Source organism: Malus domestica, chromosome 13 (assembly GCF_042453785.1).
Source record: "Malus domestica chromosome 13, GDT2T_hap1".
Lineage (NCBI taxonomy): Eukaryota > Viridiplantae > Streptophyta > Magnoliopsida > Rosales > Rosaceae > Malus > Malus domestica.
In genome coordinates, this window is record NC_091673.1 from 20,123,596 (window position 1) to 20,137,335 (window position 13,740).

At 38.7% G+C, this 13,740-nt stretch overlaps 1 long non-coding RNA gene across 1 annotated transcript; it reads left to right on the top strand.

The window, feature by feature from the left end:
* Positions 1–8,546: 8,546 nt before the first annotated feature.
* Positions 8,547–12,065, top strand: LOC139190293 (uncharacterized). Its single transcript, XR_011574412.1, has 5 exons — positions 8,547–8,783; positions 10,123–10,216; positions 11,263–11,344; positions 11,535–11,687; positions 11,778–12,065. It is a non-coding gene; the product is annotated as an uncharacterized lncRNA (long non-coding RNA).
* The last annotated feature ends 1,675 nt before the right edge of the window (positions 12,066–13,740 follow it).

Consider the following 13,740-nt stretch of genomic DNA (forward strand, 5'->3'; position numbering starts at 1 on the left):
GAGGGTAACGATTCTTCATCGTTACCCGATTCAGTTGCCTATAATCGATACAGAGTCTCATCGATCCATTCTTCTTTCTCACAAAAAGAACAGGAGCTCCCCATGGGGAAGTACTCGGCTGGATGTAACCCTTGTCTACCAATTCCTGGAGTTGAATCTTCAATTCTCTCAATTCTGCTGGTGCCATTCGATAAGGTGCCAAGGAAATACGATTGGTACCTGGGAGTAAATCGATAGTGAACTCAATTTCCCTTGCAGGTGGCAATCCCGATAAATCATCAGGAAATACATCGATGAAATTCCTTACAAGTAGCACATCTTCAGGACGCAAAGAAGGTTCATCCTTCACCACTACGTGGGCTAAAAATCCCACACAACCCTTATTCAGCAACCTTGTCGCTTGAATGGCAGAAATAATACTATTAGGGAGGACACATCGCTCACCCATAATTGTCACTGCTGGAAGTCCCGGCCGATTGAACGTCACAGTTTTCTCCCAACATGCGACATTCGCTCGGTGCTTAGATAACCAATCCATTCCCAGAATGACATCAAACTCCGCCAGTTTGAAAGGAATTAAATCAACCTCTAAGTTTTCCCCTTCCACAATAACTGGACAATTCTGATATTTCCATTGAGCACAAAATAATTCACCACTTGGCATTTGGATTAGCATATCAAAACCTAGTGACTGAGGTTCAGAAGGCATAACCCGAGCAAAAGATGAAGAAACAAAAGACTGCGTAGCACCCGGATCAATTAAAACTCTAGCCCAAGTATTACTGACAGGTAACGTACCAGTAATAACTCGAGGATCCTGATCAGCCTCCTGCTGAGTCATGGCGTTCATACGCCCATGAACCTGACCGCCACAACCTCTGGAGTTTCGTACTGCTCTGCTCCCCTGACTACTGCTACTAGAAGATGTTCTAGCCTGCTGCTGAGTCGAAAACTGAGTACTTCGGCTGTCACTTCTTCTGAAACTCTGACTACCTCTGCCACCAAGCTGCGGACCTCTATTTCCCCCGAAGTTCTGGTTAGAACTGCTACCATAACTCTGACTACTACTGCCACTGCCATCATAGCTCTGTTGAGCGCCAACATTCTGAACTGGCCGATATCCATTGTAGTTTGAGTTAGAGGAAAGTTACCAGGTGGTGCTGAAGGACAATCACGAACAAAGTGTCCGGTCCCACCGCATCTGTGACACACTACAGACGTCATCCCACAACTCCCTCGATGACGTAACCCACAATGATCACAGACTGCATAACCTGGAGTGAAGTGACTGAAAGATCGCCTCGCTGATTCGCTGCCTAAGCCCTAACTGGAGGACCCGGAACCCCGACCTGGTCGCTTAAAGGAAAAAGAATGTCTGGGGCCTACAGAACTGGAAGGGCCCGCTGATTCTCTGGTACTCCGTGACTGGAAATTCTGATTCCTCTGATTCTGACTCCGCTGTCTATTCTGTCTCTGGGGCTAGATCCAAGTCTGTGGCTGATCCTGCATCTCTGTATCCCACTTAGACTGTTCTATGCTCAGACTTATTTCGATTATATCCTCATAGGTTCTGGGTCTCTGAGCAGCTACCAGTGTACGGTACTCCTGATTTAGCGCAATTCTCGCCTGCTCCATTTGTGCCTGAGGGTTATCATACGTCCCATCATGGTGTCTAAACAAACGCCTGAAAGTGCTGTCGAACTCTGTAATGCTGAGATCACCTTGTCGGAACTCTAAGTACTCCTGCCTCTTCCTCAGTCTGTAGTTGGGGCTTAGGAAATAAGCAATAAAACGTTTTCTGAAAGCAGCCCAAGTCATCCAGGAACCAGGTGGACGAGAATCCTTCGCTGTTTTGCACCAACTTCTAGCATCACCCTGGATAAAGAATCCTGCAGTACTCGCCCACTCATTTAGAGGACACTTCATAGCCTCTAAAGTATCCTCCATTTTCTCCAACCACTGCTCAGCCTCCTGGCCATTCCCCACAGTTTTTAAATCAGTAACTCCATGACTTCTGGCAATCTCTATATACGTCCGATTCGGTCTATGACCCGGAAGAGCATTCATTAAAGCATTAGTAAACTGCTGAATTCCCCCCATTATAGATGAACGAGGTCGTCGAGGCACATTCCCACTAGGATTAGCCATGATTCTGACAAGACAATAAGATTTTAGAAAGACTGAAATTTACCGAATTAGTGGAAAGAAACCCTAACCATGCTCTGATACCAATCTGACACGCCCCGACCCTGATATTCTTCGAATATCAGGATAGACACGTGCTGGCCGACACCCAAGGTGACGAAAGCCATTAATTGATTATAAGAGTAATGATTAGAAGAAAATATTCATGAATAACATCAGAATTTAAGAGTAATAAACAACGTTCAAGGAAGTGTCTAGAACAAACTAGACACAATTTAAAACGAGATTTACAAAAAAAGAAAGAACATTACAAGATATCACACAAGTGGGTGATAGAGTGCTACTGGTAGAGGAATGCCTCGTACGTCCAGTCGTAGTCCTCGTTTCTATGACTTGAATGGGGGTGCAAAACAAAGGTGAGTGGACCAAGTTCATATATACAATAATAATAAACAGTTATCAACATACTAACCCCCACAGTTTATATATAATGAAAACTACTAGCATAATAAGTGATAGATTTAATAAAAATCCCAGCATGCCAAAATATCTCAAAAGTCACATCGCGGAAACGCATCGCGGAAAACAAAACAGTAAACGTATCATAAATCGTCTCGTTAACGCGGTGTGCTGCTAGAAAGATCATTGAATAATTAAACTCCCGGCCCAATGCCTGCTCCGTGGTCTCTGCGCCCGTAGCCAGAGATTACCAACTCCCGGCCCAATACCTGCTCCATGTCCCTCAGCCTGTAGCTAGGGATTATTTCTCCCGGCCTAAATGCCAACACTAGTTCCTCGCCCCAGGCGGCATAGTGTCTACTAGGTATGCACAATTATTTACGCATCTCATAAAAATCACTTCATAGCATAGATTACCGATCATCGTCTACACTATAAAGAGGGCTTCAAAAACATGTTCTAGCATCCTATCGTCATCTATCGGATAGTCTACCAGTTCATGGTTTTTATAGAAAATACGATATATTAAAATATAGCTCAAAATAGGCTAACAATTAATTTCTCACCAAAACACGAGACGATAATCAATAAATTCATTAAACAGGATTGATATAAATCAATTCACAAAATTCGTAGGCATGCTAATCATTTATGCAATTACTATAAAATCATGTAATTTTAGAAGGGGTCCACTCACAAATATTCCTTAGCAGAAGAGTCGTGCGAATAAGGATATAGAATTTCTCCACTAGCAACTTTACCTAAGAACAAGAATGTAATTAATAAATAAATAAAAAGGATTCTCTAAAAGATTGGGTTTGAATTAAATAAAATAAGGGAATTGGGTTTGGATGGGTTTAGGGTTTTAAATGGATTTTAGAAATTCTAAGGTTTTGGGTAAAAAGGGTATTAGGGTGAGAATTGAGGTTTGGGCTTAAGCCCAAACATATACACACACTACAAATACACACACACACACACAACACCAAAATTACAAGGCCTTAAGGCCTTAATAAAAAATAACAGGGCTTTAAGCCCTTTTTAAAAGAATCGGCCCAAGGCCAAATTAAACTAGGGCCCGAGCCCTTATGGGTTTTAAAACCAAATAACAAAACATTAAAAACTAAAGGGGCTAGGTTTTTGGGCTTTAGTCAACACGGGCCTAAGGCCTGAGGGAATGAAATGGGAAGGGCCGGATGGCCTGTGCCGAGGAAGAAGAAGGCCGGAGCTGCTACAGCTTCGGTCACCTGAAAACGGGGGCTTCAAGCTCCGATCTAGGTACGAACATGAAGAACAAAGAGAGAGGAAGAGATTTCTACCTTCCAAACACCGTAACTCGGTCGAAGGTGACCGGAAAAGCCCACGGAGTGCACGGGTTCGTCGAAAAAATGGGTGTGCTCACCCACAACGATTCCGAAGCAAATCCTACGTAAAAAAGGAAGGTTCAAGCTTCTAAATCACAACCGAACATCATGCTAGGTACAAGAACGAGGGATTCGAGATTTACTCGACGGGAAAAATGGAAGAAAACTCACCAGAGCTTTGCTCCGTGTCGTCGGTCTCGCAGGCAAGGGAAATTCGGGGCTTGCTACAAGCCTCTCCTAAGGGTGGTATGGTCTTCGTGAGTCCAGGAGGAGAGAGAGAGATGCGAGAGGTTGAGAGGGAGAGAGAGATACACGGGAGAGTGAGAGAGCTTCGGGAGAGTTGAGAGGGAGAGGGAAGAAGAAGGTCACGGGGGTGGGGGACAAGGAAGAAGAAAAGAAAGGGGGGGTTTGATGATTGACACGTGGCAAATGGGGGTGAAAATATCAATAATGTAATTATTTGGGGGTGGTTGTAACAAAAACTCATGAATTAATTAATCTTGTGCTTTATTAATGAGTTAATGTTGTTACATTATCTATTCTAAAATTGAAGGGGGGACGGTACTGTAGCGGCCTCATTCTTTGCCACTCGATTTCACCCTATTTACAACAATACGGCCGAATTGCTTGGGTTGGGAGGGTAATTCTCAAAATTTCAGAGGGTAATTTTGTCCATATGGCTTATCAGGGAGCCACTCGATTTCACGCTATTTACAACAAAACCGTGAGGTTTGGGCTGGTATTGAGGCTGGGTTGGAAGGGCAATTTTATCCTGTGCGTTTGAGACGGATTGGGGTGGGTTTGAGTTTGCTGACATTCAGTGAGGGTTTAGGGGATGGGAGGCCATGCCTCCGAGAGAGAGAGAGAGAGGGAGAGAGAGGGACAAATAGGGAGCGATAGAGAGAGAGAGGGAGGGGGAGAGGGAGAGGTTAGGATGTTAGTGCCCCAATGTTTGATATGGTGACTGGGTGGATGACAGTGAAAGAAAGAGGATGGGTCGTCCGGATTACGGGGAGAGAAACAGAGAGGGAAGGGTGGGGATGGTGAACAGGCCCAAGCATGGTCCCTCAGTCCGGGATTCACTCCCGATCGTCCATGCCCTGTTGCATGTTCAGATAAGTCTCTTTTTCATTTGGATTTTGAACTAAAATCTTAATTTTTTATTATTTCTTGCATTTGTATCTGTTGGTATTTTTTAGTACGTTAGGTCAGGTTTTGGGGATTCATCTTTCTATTTATTCCCTTATTTGTTTCATTTTCTTTCTTTTTGGGATTCATCTCTCTGTTCTGTCTGTTTGTTCTTTTGTTTTAAGGTCAGTTTTTTTTTTTTTTTTGGGTTTTCAGTTTGTTAATATGTGATTCTGTGTTTAGATTTTTCTTTCGTATATGATTAAATTGTTAATGGGTATTGGTTGTTGAAATATTTTTTTTTTGGAGAGAATTTGTGTTTGGTTGCCGGATTTGATTTGGTTTTTGCTTTCAGGAAAACTGGGGTTCGAATTTTGGGGTTTTTGATGTGGGTTTGGTTTCTTTCACCACAGTGATGTTTGATGTTCTTCTTCAGGTGCTTCTTAGGGATGTTGGAGTTGGGAAATCAAGTCTGGTGTTGCCCTTTGTAAAAGGACAATTCGTTGAATTTCAGGTTTGTTCTATATCTTTCAAAGGAAGTATTTTCTTTTTATCCATACCTCTACTTTTATAGTAAGTTATTACAGGAATCAATTGCCACCCTTGGTGGTATATTTTTTACAACAAATTTGAAGCAGCGAATAAAATCGCACTTGCTATTTGTTCTGTCAATTGGACTAATAGTGTAGAACTATAGAAATATCTGGTGAAAGCAATGAAGAAATCACTATGATTGATCTTCAAATAAGCTCTAATAAGTTACAAGAGAGAAGCTAGAAAGAGAAGTCTACACTTCCCTTTCGAAGAGAGAGAATTTTTTTTTTCATTACTTGAACTGGATTCTTTCCATACATCAACTAATGCAGCTCATCAACAACTAAACACTATTAATTAACTTTAGTACAACTGAATGATTTAATTGTCTAACTTAATCATGGCTGAGTTGGCACTTGATTGAGCTCTAGACTAATATAGTAATCTGGTACAATATAGCCGATGCTAACATCTGGTTCTGTCTAGACTCTAAACCACATCTTTAGTCGTTATATATGTGTGTACACATCACTTTAAGTAGATTTTTACTTACTTTTGGGCTTTTAAATTCATTTTTTATCTGCATTACTTTATGTACACATTATACATGAAAGACTATTAAATAACATTTTTCTTTCTCCAGTGGTGGATATGGTAATTCCATGAGAGCTTTCTAAGTTCATTGTCTTTATGTTGACTCACACTCATTGGTGTAACATCTTATTTGGAGGGCTATTGTGATTTTCTCACAGAGGAAATGTTGCTGCAAGCAGTAAAAGTTGGGCAGGTTGTTACTTCTTTTGAGTATGTGGTCTATGTGTTGCACGAGTTGTATTATTTGTTGTGTTCTGTAATTTTTTTATGCTATTTGCTGTTCTAAACTTTTGAACTCTTTTTCGGATTAATCTTTGTTATTTTTGTTTTTGGGGGTATCTGATATGCCAAGGTTGCCAAATCTTGGTTGTACTTTTTTCCAAGGCAATGGCACATTTGAAACTTTGAATTCTTGAGTTTATACAAATTTTAATTCTCATTAGTTAATGCTTAATATTTGGCCTTTTGTTTTGAGATTAGAATGAAATCATTCTATTTTTTTGGTGTATTTTTAAGTGAGGTTTGGGATATGGTATACATTTGGCCTATGTGAGTGACACTTTGCCTGAGGTTTAATTAGCTCATCAAATCTCTTTAACCTCCTTAGTTATATATTCTAAAATTGAAGGGGGGACGGCACTGTAGCTGCCTCATTATTTGCCACTCGATTTCACCCTATTTACAACAATACCGGCCGAATTGCATGGGTTGGGAGGGTAATTCTCAAAATTTCAGAGGGTAATTTTGTCCATATGGCTTATAAGGGAGCCACTCGATTTCACGCTATTTACAACAAAACCGTGAGGTTTGGGCTGGTATTGGGGCTGGGTTGGAAGGGCAATTTTGTCCTGTGCGTTTGAGACGGATTGGGGTGGGTTTGGGTTTCCTGTCATTTAGTGAGGGTTTCGGGGATGAGAGGCCATGCATCCGATAGAGAGAGAGAGAGAGAGAGAGAGAGAGAGAGAGAGAGAAAGAGAGAGAGAGAGAGAGAGAGAAAGAGATAGAGCGACAGGGAGAGGGAGGAGTGGGGATCTCAGCACCATTGCTGCAGATCCTCGATTTCATGAGTGGGAGAGATGTTTGTAGATTTTTTTCCCACTTTTTGAGGGACGGATGGACAGGGAGAGAGAGAGGGAGGATTGGGGTGCGTTTTTTGGGGTTAACGGGCTACCCCACGGGGTTGGTGAGTAGAGGATGTCTGGGGGAGGTATGGGAGAGGAGAGGGTTTTCAGTTTTGTCATCTGATTCAACAGGTAAAACATTGTTCAGAAATCATTATTTATTGTTTGTTTCCCATTTGCTTTGTTAAAACTATGATTGACATTTTTTTGTTTCAGCAAAATTGTATTGGATGTTTATAGCCTGTTTAGTTGGGTGTTAGGAAGATAAGTCTGTTTGGTGCACTGTTTTGTACACTGTTAGCGTAAGGTTGTGTCTTTTAAACTTGGGATGTTGCACTGTGCTCATTTCTGTTTTCTTCATGCTTTGCTGCTGTTTCCTTCTCAACAAGTTGAATTCAGGTTCATTTTCTGCTTTTCATCCTTTGAATATCCCTCTGATCATGTGCATTTCACTGTTTTGGAGCATTGCAAAATAAATACAATACACAATCAAATTAGGAAAAGATAAAGGAACATGCTTGATGACTGATTGGTTTATGGATTAGTAGTATTATTTGTGGTGTAGATCATGGTTTTCAGGTCTTTTACAATTTTAGTGGTTGTGCTTAAGGGTAGATGATGATGATGTAGGATGGAGATAGTTTTTAGAGAATGCTGGATATACATTCGTTAGAGTACGTTCAAGTAGTTTTGTGTTCCTGTGAGGTATTTGGTATTCCTCATAGTTTCGTTCTTGACCATATTCCTTCTCGAATAATCATCGATAAAATGTTTCCTTGAGCATCTTCTTTAAATTTGTCTTTTATATTTGATCCAATTATGATTTTCCCTACTTTTGTGTATTTATAACCGGAAGAAGTGATTTTTCTAATTGTGATAATTGTGCCCCATGTTTTGTTGAGGACTTTGATATTCTAATTTCTTCTTGATAATACATCATTTTTGTAAGCGTATACGGGTACTTGTTTTTCGGGATTGTTTAAAGATCACATGCTTTACTGAATCTGAAAATAGTGACCACTGAAAGCTTTGACCCCTTCAAAGGCCTATGGAACTGAAAGTATTTCTTTGTGGTTAATTACTGACAGAAGTTTAAATTGGGAAAAGAACATGCAAGTGGATTACTGGTTTATCATGAATATGATTTTCAATTTGTTGGTGCTTTAACAAAAACGTGTCCTTAACTGTAAGAGGAATCCTACTTTGTGACTTTTGGTTACCGATTTATGATGAATATGATTTTCTTAGCTTATTATCAGGACAATGTTAATTTCACTTGATTATTTCACATTTTCCAGGTCAATCTTTGATTTTGAGTCTTTCCGAAAGCTGCTATCATCTCCAAAATCCTTATTCTGGTATGTAGATAGCTGCTAAGTGCCGCAACTCACCAAGTTTGGCCACATGCCTTCATTGTAGCATATGCCCTTTGTGACAAGTAAGCATTAGAATTCCACTTTGTAGCACATGCCTTCATTCTAATAGTCTTTGGTTCCCATACTTTCCAGAATTCGTTTTCGATCTTAATAATAGCTACTATATTACTTGGAATTGTCAATGATTTCAGTTCTTCTTTTTCTTTTCTTTTTGAAAATTATGGGTGTGAAGTTTGATAACCCAGTTTAACAAACAAATATATTGAACTTTTCAAACAGACTTTACATGTATCCCATAGATTTCTCCTTTTCTTTTTCTAATTGTTGTTGCCATGTTGAGAAAAAAAATTATATTAATGGCTGTTCATTTACCTCTGTAGTATTCTATTTTTATTCTGATTTCCGCTGGTTCTTTAAATGGTGTGGTTTTTCAATTAGTTAACACTTTTGAAAAATTGAAACGATAGTATAGTTCTAAGTGTAATCATTTGATTAGTCTTCCTTTTACCATAATTTCTGGAGACCAAGGATTTAACCATATACAAGGCCCAGCTATATGGTTTAATTCTATTTGCACCTGGTAGGCTTTCATTTCAGTATAGCCTTTCATTTCATTTCAGATAGGTGAAGCAGCACACATTTGCTTTTATATATTTATTTTGCTATATTTTCAAAATGTGTTTTTTTTGGGGGGGGGGGGGGTTTCCCATCTCAGATGTGTGTCTCTATACATGCATTAATGGTTGCAACATGTTACATCTGTGTATTAAGCTTTGGTGTATTCTTAACTGATGTATCCAATTTTGTTTTCACAGATTATTATAAACATTAGGGAAATTTAGCCATATATCAAATTTTAACTTGCAGCCATTTTTGTTGGTTTCTGTAAAGATTCTAATGTTTTTTTGCTTTAAATTTGTCTCTGTTAGATTATTGTTTTTCAATTTTAATTTCACTCTTTTCCAACTTAGGGTGTTTCATTGAATAAATGATATAGATTTTTCTTGAAGTCTTTTCATTGTTTGTTTTCCTTTGGAGGATTGTTGTGCTTTGGTTACTACCATTTAGGTCTGTCCATCTTGATCAACGTGCACAGATTGCTATCTGGCCACTGAGCATTATTTTTAGGGTATAGGGTGCATTTTCTATGGTATGGGGTGAGAAACGGTTTCAAAAATAGGTCTGTTTGGATTTCAACGATTATGTTTAGGATTTTGTTTGTAAGATTTGCAGAGAGATATGAGTGTTTTAGTTTTTATGTTTAATGTTCTGAGACTTACCCTTTATTTGGTGCGCTTTAACAGATTGAGTCCTTTATACCGTAACAATTTAAGTTACTTTTATTGTATCTGTTTGTTTACACTTCGAATTCTTAATCGCAGTCTCATTGCTTTTTTGCAGTTTAGATCAGGCTCACATCGTTGAATCATAATCTGCTCTTGCTGCTGCCTTTGATGAAGGGGTTCTGAACCATTACATTTCAATCAAGCCTTTGGTATGTCCTGAACTTGAATACGTTGTTTCCCTATGCTTTCCATTTCAAACAATGCGATTTTGTAATTTTTAAAATCACTGTTTGGGTTTTTTTTTCAGCTTATATTATATGTTTGTTCTGTGCTTTGTTTCTTATTCATGGTTATCTTTGTGACCTCTGATTGTCCAGAGGTCTGATAGTTCTTTCTTTTTTATGGTTTAAATTTTGTCTATGCAATTCTGTTGTTGTTTGAAGATCTCTTCGTGTTGTGATTCTTATTTAACCCAGTGTTCTTAATTGTTTATCAAATGTTATTAGGCATTTTATATGTTTTTTGTTGGTTGCTTCCTTTCTTTATTGCGTTCTAACTTTTCCAAATCATTCTTTGAAGGTTGGTTACTTTGGTTGGTTGATGTTTTCGTTAGGTTTTTCTGGTAGTCAATTGTGCTAATCTCCCTTGGAGCAAAGACCTCCCGTAACATTTCCAAAAATTATTCTGATCTTTGTAGATAGAGTTAGTAACACGATGAACTTTAGTAGAGTTTTGGGTGTAAAATTATGAAAGGTTCTAAGTAGTGTTTTGCTTCTGGTAACAATGTTTAATTTTGCAGTAGGTTTAAAACAAAATAGTGAATATATAAAGAGTGAAGCGACATAGGTACTGTAAGTTCATGAAAGGACAGAAGGCCATAGTAAACACTATCCTGTTTTTGCACAAGTTGTTTCAACAATGCACTATATACGAAAAAGAGTATTGAAACACGATGTTCTTTTTATAAAGCTTTGGCCTGCATGAGATGATTGTTGTTGAGACATATATCTAAGCAATACCTTCCTTGAGAATTTTGTCTGTTCGTCGTATTATGGGTATTAAATGTTGCATGTTATATGTTTTTAATCCTTACCTAAGATAGAATATAATGAGGTATTTCATTGGTTCCTTGCTTTTTGGGCAGCTACCATTCATTTTAGACACAATTTTTTTTTTTCTAATTTGATGCCAAAAAAGATTTTATACACATGTTTAGATTACAATGATGTGCTCATTATGCCTACTTTTCTAATAGGCAGCCGTATGGTTCCTGCAGTATTTTACTTCAAAACTTCAAAGAGGGCATTGTTCATTGATCAAGCAGACAAACCAGACAGGTTAAGTTTTCCTCTCAGTTATCATCTTATGTATAAATCTTCATAAATATGCTTGCTTATCTTGGGTGTACATATGTGTTATGCTGTTGATAAAAAACCGTTGGCCAATCTGTTTGCTCCAGTCTTTGACACTTTTTTGCATACCTTTCACAATTCTCTCTAACCTTATAAATTGTACCTTCATTCACAGCAAAAAAACTCGCACTGGGCAAACAGAGACAACCAATTCTGCTAGAATTGCCAGAGAATTCCACAAATTGGTTGTCCCTAAGATTGAGCCTGCTGGTAAAGAACCGATAGCTGCACTCAAAACAAAGTCTTAAGCCAAAAAAACCAAGGATAGGTAAATTACAATTTATTTTTCGCATGCACACCTGCATAACATCTGTTATATCAATGTTTACTAAACTATGATTCGTGTTTTTTATTATAGTGCTGAAGATGTTCGCCCACCGAAAAAATGAATGACTACAGTCTTCGTTATGAATTGCTACAAAGTTGCACTACAATTGTTTGCCTTTAAAACATGTGCAACTGTAAACTTAGTTGTTGAAACAACAACATAACATTTTTTTGGATTTTTTGTAACTGCTTAAACAGGTGCCTTGGCTGCAGGGTATGTATTTTGTCACCTTAACTACAGGGGCAAAATATGTGTGGACTGCATCTTCCTTTTCTAACTAATGGAAACAAGCTTCCTGCATCTTTATTCCTTTGAACATTTGGGTTTCTTTTTTGTAATTACTTAAACAGGTGCCTAGATTGCAGAGCATGTATTTTGTCACCGTAACTGCAGAGGCAAAATATGTGTGGACTGCATCTTCCTTCTCTAACTTATGGAAACAAGCACACTGCATCTTTGTTGCTTTGAACATTTATGCTTGAAAGATTAGTTGCTAAAACAAAAACAACCTACTTTTTCACCTTTCACTCATCTATCCTTTTTATTTGTTCATGATTTTGTTAAAAAAAAATTTTCAAGTTACATGTGTCTAATTCGTGTACTTAAGATTTGTGCATTCAAGTTCCGCAGCAACACGCGGGCATTTTTCTAGTAATATCTAATATTGCAAAATCGGTTTTTAGAACACAACTTCAATGATCTCTCACTTGCACTAAAGCTAATTATTGAAATTTGAAGGTATATTTTTTATTATTATGAAGAAACAAAGTACAAAGATAGCTCATATATATGAGCGTGGGAAGAAGAGAAAAGCAAGGAACAAAAAACAATCTTCCTTCCTTGATTTACACTTAATCACCTAACAACTAAAGCAAGGGCAGCAACTAGACTAACAACTAAAGCAAGGTAAGCAATCCCTTGACAGCCATACTCAAGTTGTTAGACAACACCCTATGCATACACCCATGCTACCTACCAGCTAGGGTAAGTGACAAATAACTAGACTGGATCTTCTTCCAATACTCCCATTCAAGCTGGATCAAATGGGTCGATTGATCCAAGCTTGGACAAGAGGTGATGAAAAATAGCGAACAGTAATCCTTTTGTGAAGATATCTGCAAGTTGATCATGACTACGAATGAAGTGTGTATCAATCACCTTGGACTGCACTTGATTTCGAACATAGTGGCAGTCAACTTCAATGTGTTTAGTTCGCTCATGGAAGATAGGATTTGATGCTATGTACATCGCAACTTGATTGTCACAGTAGAGAGCCACATGTTGTTGATGAGGAAACCCTAAGTCCAATAACAGATTTTTGAGCCAAATAAGTTAACAAGCAGTCGAAACGATAGCACGGCATTTTGCTTTTACACTAGAGCGTGCAACCACGCTTTGTTTCTTGCTCTTCCAGGTGACTAGGTTACCTCTTACGAAGGTGCAGAAACCAGTGATAGATTTGCGATCGAGAGCGTTCCCCACCCAATTTGCATTTGTATATCTTGAGATATGAGTGTGATTATTGTTGCGCATGAGAACCCCTTTACCAATGGAGCCCTTCAGATATCAAAGCACACGATGAACAATCTTCATGTGATCCATGCTTGGAGCATGCATAAACTGGCTAACAAGACTCATGGTATATGTTATATCAGGGTGAGTGATAGTTAGATAAATGAGTTTGCCGACCAATCTCTGATAGTACTCTATATTGGGAATGAGATCACCGTGAGATTGCAGCTTCAAGTCACTATTTAAAGGTGTGCGAGCAGGTTTACAATCTGTCATGTTGGCCTCACGAAGAAGATCAATAACATACTTGCGCTGATTTAGAAAACAACCCTTGTGAGAGTGTCTCATCTCGATCCCTAGAAAATATTTAAGAATGTCGAGATCTTTGATAGCAAACTTGTGATTGAGATATTGTTTAAGAGCACTAATCTCTGACATATTAGCACCTGTCACAATGAGATCATCAACGTAAATAAGCACC